Source organism: Podarcis cretensis (assembly GCF_951804945.1).
Source record: "Podarcis cretensis genome assembly, chromosome: 7".
In the NCBI taxonomy this organism is placed as follows: domain Eukaryota; kingdom Metazoa; phylum Chordata; class Lepidosauria; order Squamata; family Lacertidae; genus Podarcis; species Podarcis cretensis.
The window spans coordinates 41,222,183-41,230,430 of NC_137176.1; the positions used below are offsets into that span (position 1 = coordinate 41,222,183).

General features: G+C 40.5%; 1 long non-coding RNA gene across 1 annotated transcript in view; it reads right to left on the minus strand.

Moving 5' to 3' along the window:
- LOC307219668 overlaps positions 1–7,930 on the minus strand; it is a 46,696-nt gene extending 38,766 nt beyond the window's left edge. The window contains exons 1-2 of the long non-coding RNA XR_013840503.1: positions 7,814–7,930; positions 6,920–7,080 (exon numbers count right to left, since the gene is read on the minus strand). This is a non-coding gene — a long non-coding RNA (uncharacterized lncRNA). The remainder of the gene's footprint in view (positions 1–6,919; positions 7,081–7,813) is intronic.
- Positions 7,931–8,248: the final 318 nt, after the last annotated feature.

An 8,248-nucleotide genomic window follows, 5' to 3' on the forward strand; every position in this document is an offset into this window, starting at 1 on the left:
CCCCAAAGGAGGGTTTTCCCCCTCCCAAGTCTTTTTTTCCCCTCTTGACAGGAAAACTTCTGACCTCAAAAAAGTGTAACTTCTTCTTTTGTTGTACCATTGCAAAAAGGTATTAGAGTCCAGGGAAGAGGAACAAGGACTTCCTCCTGTTTCCTGAACCTCTAAACCCTTTTTGCAATTCTGCCACACAATAGGGCATTTTTTTCCAAGGTAGAAAAAAAGAGGGTTCTGATTTTAGCAGAGGGCTGGTGGTTTCATGATCCTGATCTGGCTCACGGGCCACCAGCAACCATAATTATAGGAAGCCAGGCTGGTGCAAGTTCCCTCCATTTCAGGGGCCTTTGGGAGGAGTTACTGATGGCTGAAGCTAGCAGGTGAATACGAATTTGAGTGTTGACAATTGGGCCCTAGGCAACATAACTGAGCAAAACAGGGTTTGGGGAATAGCACTGCATACATTCCTCTGTTTTACGCTCTGATGGCTGAGCCCCAGTTTAGTTGGACTGATTTATACTAGCTGAGCCCTGGCTCTGCCAGGAAAGCCCAAGATACGTTTCATTCAAACTCTTTCATCCCAGAAGATCTTGGGTTTGCATTCCAACATTGCAAATATGTTCAACTTTATAAACATGACATTCACATCTCATTTAATTTCCAAACAATCTTATCACTCAAGTGGTAGAGGGTACAACCAACCATTCATGTTTGAACCCAGGGAATGAAGATGGCCAAGGTACAAGCACTCTAGCTGAATCATTCGAAAGCCAACTTTGGAATGAATGGACCTGTTTTCTACTTAACATTTAATGTATTCCTCCTGTGCTTTTATGATAAAGACTGCTTATTTAGCACCAGTATGCAAATAATTCTGGTTTAGTGATGAATCCTACATTTGTCACCTAATAAAGCATGATCAAAGAAGAACCCCAAGCAGCTGACCAGTGAGTTGGACTCCCCTACTGGATGGTGATGAATGGAGCTATTGTCAGCTGCTGTTTATTATAAAAAAACTCAGGTTATTATAGAAAACATGCCAATCATCCAAACTATGGCAGAAAATAGCAGTTGGATTGGCATATTAATGATCACAGGAGACTGATGTAAATGTCATGAACTATTGGGGAAGAATAAACTGAGCAGGAATACTTCTCCTCATCTGCTCCCAGTGTGCACAGATAAAAATTTTATCACAGCAAACAGCATGGTAGTTTGCATGAATTATTAAATCATATGCATACAAGAGGGTTAGTAATTAAACAGGAAGACTTACTGAGGATTATCATAACTGACAATGAGTAGAGCTTGCAAAGTCCAGCTATAAGTCAAGAGACTAACGTGTATGATTGCTTTTAATTTGTATGACAATTTGTGAGTTATTAATTTATAACACTTTCAGATGTTGCCATAGGGGAGTTGAACGTGCAATTAGTCTTCCAGTGTGCATATGTCAAACAGGCATAATAAATGGTGAAGATATGGTGTTATTTATACACACGTCTTCCCGCTTTCAAAAGATGAGCAACTTCATTGCCATCAGCTATTTAGTTCAAAAAACTCAGTTTAAAATGACTGCATCATCTCTTCCTATGCACAATGATGTTTGACCACCCTAATATGCTGCCTGTGTTACGTTTGGGCTGCTCACAACAGTCCAAAAGGCTTGTTGTTTGATCGTTGCAAAGAACTCTTTGGACTAACGACACTTATTTCAGATCGCAAGGCCTATGACATTTAGAATAATACTGGAGGTCCCTATTCAGCCAATTATTTGCTCAAGCACTGTACACTGTGTGTACAGAGAGCAGGCTGTGCGTTTGAACCTTTATTCACTAGGAAAACTAAAGGATCATGATGCAAGGATATACTGGATAGCACTAAAATAGAGATTCCTATCTCCTTATCTATGTTGCTGAACTGACACCAATATTCACCAATATTCGGGGGGGGGGGGAATCCAAGGCTTCATTCATTATCTTCATATTTGGGAGATGCGTAATGTAGTCCAAAGGTGTGATCAAATTGGGGAGGGGAACAGCTGAGATCACCTTTGAGCTCACATTTCATTCCTTCCGTACCCTCCAACTTTTATCCAAGGAAAATTGGGACGTCCTCTTCTATAGTAGAGGGACGCGGGCAGCGTTGTGGTCTAAACCACTAAGCTTTGGGCTTGCCGATCGGAAGATCGCAGTTTGGATCCCCGTGACAAGGTGAGCTCCTGTTGCTTGGTCCCAGCTCCTGCCAACCTAGCAGTTCAAAAGCATGTCCAAGTGCAAGTAGATAAATAGGTATCACTCCGGCGGAAAGGTAAACAGCATTTCCATGCACTGTTCTGGTTTTGCCAGAAGTGGCTTAGTCATGTTGGCCACAGGACCCAGAAAAACTTTCGACAAATGTCGGCTCCCTCAGCCAATAAAACGAGATGAGTGCCGCAACCCCAGAGTCGTTCATGACTGAACTTAACTGTCAGGGGTCCTTTACCTTTTTTATTCTATAGTAATAATTTTACTATTTATACCCTGCCCATCTTATTGGGTTGTCCTAGCCATTCTGGGTGGCTTCCAACATATATAAAAACACAACAAAACATTAAACATAAAGAAATTCCCTATACAAGGTTACCTTCAGATGGCTCGGGTGTTGGATAACGCCATACACTCTGACATTTCTCCAATGAAAATATGGACATCCTAATGAATAGCAGGACATTCCAGAATCAAATCAGAAACTGGGATGGCTTCTGTAAATCCAGGACTGTCCCTGGAAAATAAGAACGCTTGGAGGGTCTGTCCTTCTAGTTTAAGAAGGTTGTAACAGAGAAGCATTTCTCCCCTTTCAATTACACTAGTGTTTTCCTAACATCTATCTCTCTAATCCCCTTCTGTCTGTGCCCCATAACATGTACTTCCTCTGGGCTATTACTAGCTTTTCCAAATGCTTTCTTTCCTTTCTTTCTTTCCAGCACATTCTGTTCTCAGCATTCAGTATCTGGCTGCCCCCACCCATTTGGCCATCCATAGATGTATCTGCAGTTCTATTTGCTAGTCCCCCACTATCCTCTTTAGATATCTCTCCTATAGAACACTCTTCTTTTTCTGCACCACTAGAGGACTCCACTATAGACAGGGGACAAATTCAATTCAGTTTACATTTAAAGGAGAACTTGCTTAATTTGCACCGAAATGCAGCCATCCTTTGAAATTTGAATTTCTACAAATTGTGCCAGCCAAGTGATGGGCAAAAATATTAAAAATGCAGGTGTGTACATATTGGTGAAAATGACATTAAGACCCTTTATATTAGGGGAATATTTATAAGGTGCTTGAGGTTCTAAGATTTATTGCCAGTATTGTTCTTCTTGCCTAAATTTCTGCTGGTTAATATTATCAATAGCTTTTCCTTTAGATAAGTGCAATTCAAGTTCTCTCAAGGTCTAATCATTTCTTAAATGGTCAATATTTATTTCATATGAAGACAGAATTGCTCCAATGTCCTTCCAGTCTTTTGAACCTGTTTCTTGTAGGATTGATGTGCCATATTTTTACTGAACAACTTACAGCTAAAACAAAAACCACAAGTCCCTAACTCATTGAGGGTTTAAGACCCATTGGCTACCACCACCTGGTTTAACCAGCCAGTCAAAGCTATTCCCAGAGTGTGGCCAGTCAGCTGCCAGGAGCCACAGGTTAGAGCTGAGTGCATGGTGGCAACCAAAGGTGGACAAACTACCCCAGAAGGAGCAGAATGTGTCCCCCCCACCAGAGGTACTGCCCCTCCTCTAACACCCCATACACCCAAAATATCAAATGTATGCATAATTTTACCCTTACAATACCAACCCAAGCTAATTGGGCTGCTGAATGTGTCACAGCTTAGGGCTGCGTCAATAGCTAAGTTACATTAGCCTGAGCTTAATTTGCTCTGAAGCGTTTATGTTCCTGTGTTTCAGAAGAAAAACTGCTTTGGGGAAAAAATCAATCTGCATAGAAGTCTAAACATCAGTCAGATTTTATTCTGCATTAGTATTCATACATGCATTCTAAAACAGTGATCGTGAATCTGGTTCTAATGGCCAGATTCCACAGAATTGTGCTGAAATTACATTTTATAATACACATATAAGAGTGTGTACAGTTAATATGGATTTAATATCCAATATGTCCCATTTATTGCATGATCTGGATAGGCAAGCATCATCATCTGAAAATTGTAACTATCATGGTAACAGCACTTGACCAATTTATTTCCCATTATTCTCCATGGTTGCAGGAATATTTTTCATATTCTGGCTTTGATATTAGACGTCAAGGGACAGGAGAATGGGAAGTGCCCATAAGAATAGAATGCAGCAAGGTATGATGGAGTGTATGTGTGTTCATTTTTCTTCTCTTGCATTCACTTTTTTAAAAAATCAGGTATCATCTATAAATTCAACAAAATGAGGTAGAAGACTGCTGTGGCAGTAGGTGGGGTGATGCACCTGAGGGGTCATGCTGCCATGCTGCTGCTGCTGCTGCCTCCCTTAATGGGTTGCATGGCACTGCCCGTGAACTGATGTCAACAACAGCAGTTTCTGGTGTGATATTGCAAGATTTTGGTAAGATCTTTCCAGAGGCCAGCGCCATTGCTGTTGGTGGAGGTGTGGCATGAGTAGGACTCCCATTGGCTGCTGCCTCTTGTGAGGCAGCTGTGAGGCAGAACTTGGGCCTGAAGTACCTTAAGGATTGCTTGATTCCTTATGCTCTGCCTCCATCATTGAGAGCCTCTGATGGGGCACTGCTTGTGGTTGCTCATGCCCATGAGGTTCGATCAGTTTTTACCAGGGCCAAGGTTTCAGGAAAGAGGGCCCTGCCCTGTGAAACTTCTTCCAAGCAAATGTCTGGTAGGAGTTGTTCCTGCTTTCTTTAAAATGTCTCCTAAAAGTGGTGTTATTCAGATAGGCCTTTGCAATTTGAATTTCTTTTAGCAACCAGTATTTATTGATGTTTCTACTGATGCTTTTTTATTTATCTTATTGTAATTTTGCTTGCTGTATTTTACAAAAAGTGCAGTCTATAAATATTTTAATAAATAATAATTGTGCCACTCAGCTTGCTTGCTATCAACATCTCCTCCACCTCCACCACCCCTTTTGGTCGACTGACCTACGAACATCATATTTAACCTTAAATTACAAAGTGAATGATTTCTGTTGCTGCAATATGTTTTTTATAAGAGACTTTTAATGCTTCCAGTCAAGCTTCTAAGGATAACTCTATACCTTTTCTTTATATACTGCATTTACATTCCTACAATATTGTCCCCAAATGTATACCAGTCTTTAACACAATGAATCAGCTATGAATGGTGTGAGTGAGGAATGGATGCTTAGCTTAGAAAAGAATATACTGAGACCAGGTAAGAGGCAACAGAGAATATGAGAGCTTTGCCACACAAAGTTTCCAACACTGCAAAACAAAGCTGGCCAAAGATGCATGCCCAAGTCCCCGATGGTTCCCAGCAACTGGTATTCAGAGACACGCTGAAGATATATAAAACTCTGCTGATGTGTGTCCTTGAACTCCTCTAAATAGGACTTACTGGCATCCCAGTGGTATCAGACACATAAAAAATGCACCTGAGTATGCTGTAACTGCAAGCCAAGAACATTTGATACAGGTATTTCAACATTACAAGGCCTTGAAAGCAATCCCTGAGGAAAGCCTGGTTACAGTATTTGCTGACTTGTTCATTGGGGGATAATGCTTTCCCTGTAGTCATTCTTATGTGGTAGTCCCCAAACCATCTAAAAATATTTGAGCTAAATCAAATTCTCAGGTTGCTTCTTGTAATCTTCAGGGGCACACAATGGTCTGCAATAGAGGCTCCATGTCCATTAATTTCATTTCCCTTCAGTTTGCTTGAAGTTGAGACCATTTGAGCTTGATGTGAGGGCAATCTGGTTGTGACATCTGTCACCCCATTGATCGCTAGGGTTGATTCGGCTGCTTTGGTTGGCTAGGCAGATGTCCCCTTCTTCTTGGATTCAAAAATAGTTTTACATTTGTTCTTTCTGCTGTTGCTGTTGTTGTGAACTAGCAACCTGACTTTCCTAAGGCTGAGTCAAGGCTGCAAACAACTCAATGACATACAAATTTCACTGTTCTTTCTACTGTTCCAGGTACATGTTCTGTTCCGGTAGCTTTTCAGATATTTCTAGACTACAGCTTCAATCATCCCTGATGATATGGCTTTGCTGGCTGGGGTTGATGGGAGTTGGAGTCCAATGAAAATCCCTGTTCTACTCCATTATTTGTAGTACAGTAAGTCCTGTTCCTGTTCTAGTCCATGGTTTATTGTAAATCAGAACATATTGGTATACACCACCCCAATCTCCCTCCAACTGGTGACAGAATCTAGGGGTTCTGGCATTTACCCAGGGTTCAGTTTGCTTGGAATGAAGGTCAGTAGAGATTATGGTGTCTTTAGGATATATGGTTTTATTTACACACACATATATAACTTGATCATAGGATGAAGGGGCTCACAAAATTAATATCTCCAAAGATCTTGCATCCCCATTTGGTTTCTGTGTGATCCTCAAATCCCAGCACAGAGCAAACATGTCTCTCTCCCTTGCTTCTGGCTCACACAACTCCTACATAACAGCTAGATGAGGAGGGTGGGAGAGACTCATCCATTTGTTCTGTGGCACATAGCAAATTATTTGTTTATCCTAATTGTGGTGCTTAACTAGCTAGTCAATGTCATTGACTTAATAAAGGAACTGCTTTGGCAAACTTGCTCTTATACATTCTACCCCCACGGGTACAGGTTCTGAAGAACTAGAAAGGACTCAAGGCATTGTGCAGACTGACCCCCAAACTCATAACAATACTTTGAATATCATACACACTACGGAATACTGTGATTTTCACTCAACCCTTACCATCTAGAATGGAAGCTTCTGGGATCTTTATGCTTTGGCAGTTGTGTTTCATTGCAATGCCATTCTAAAATTCCATATGTCAATATCTTCCTGGAAGAACTGTCTGAAATGTGGAAATGCAATGCAATGGCCTACTGGGGTAGCATTAGAAAGACCTGCACAGAGCAAGCAAAAAATAAAATAAAAAATCCCCCATTGCATAAGCTTAGAAGTGCTCTAAAGCTTTTAGTAATTGTTTTGTTTCTTTTTCTTTTCTTATTTATGTTTCCCTGCCTCAGGCATTCCCTGCGGCAGTCAATAAGTCATTTTAAGAGAAACCTTTCCACACCTTGTAAAAAAAAATAAGAGAAGTAGATCGCTTGATAGGAAACAAAACTGGGAAGGAAACCTCAACTTTCTGATGCTTCTCTACTCTGTATATTTGTTCTTAGTAGACTCCAAATCTGTTTATGGTATTTCAAGACTGAAAAGAACTAAATTATGTAATAATTTGGCATGAAAGTTGTATACTGGAATCAGATTAAAACTAAAGGTTGAGCATCTTTCCTTTGATTGTCCTTATATAGAGAAACAATGCTACAAGCTAAGTACTGCATACTCTGCTACAGAGCCAAGGTGGTGTAGTGCTTGGAGCATTGTCCTAGGCTTCTGAGACCAGGGTTGGAATCTCCTCTCTGCTCACTAGGTGATCTTGGGTCAGTCACCATCTCTCACCTTTAGCTACCTCCCAAGGGTGTTGTGGTGTTAAAATTGGGAGAAGAGCTTTGTGCACCATATTGAGCTCTTTGAGGAAAGATGGGATAGAAACATAATCGTTAATAATAACATAATTATGTACTATGTAATTATAAATCTGTATAACTGGTTAAGGTGGTTTTTGCTTGTTACCTGTAAATTCCATTTGGATGGAAACCTGGACATGACTTGGATATGGCTGAGTGTTCAAAACATGATCCAGGTAGTTAAATGATTGGTTTCACTAACATGATAAATGGGGAAAATAAGAAAGAGTTGTAAGGTCAGTGCCTTTCAACAAAAGAAAGATCCTGGATGCAAAATCTACACACACACACACACACACACACACACACACACACACTGCCACCCAAACATTTGGCCCAGCTGCTCCAAGGGAACAAGACTTATAGCAGAAACAAATTATTCATAATTTGCATCTCTCTTCTATTTCGATTTAAAAGCCAGATACTTATTTCTCCTTGTTCAAAATTTTGGTAGATATTCCCTGAGGGCAAGTAGTAACAGTGCATTAAACAGTATATTTTAATCAGTCTGAAAATATATTTTAATGACCTTATTTGTCAT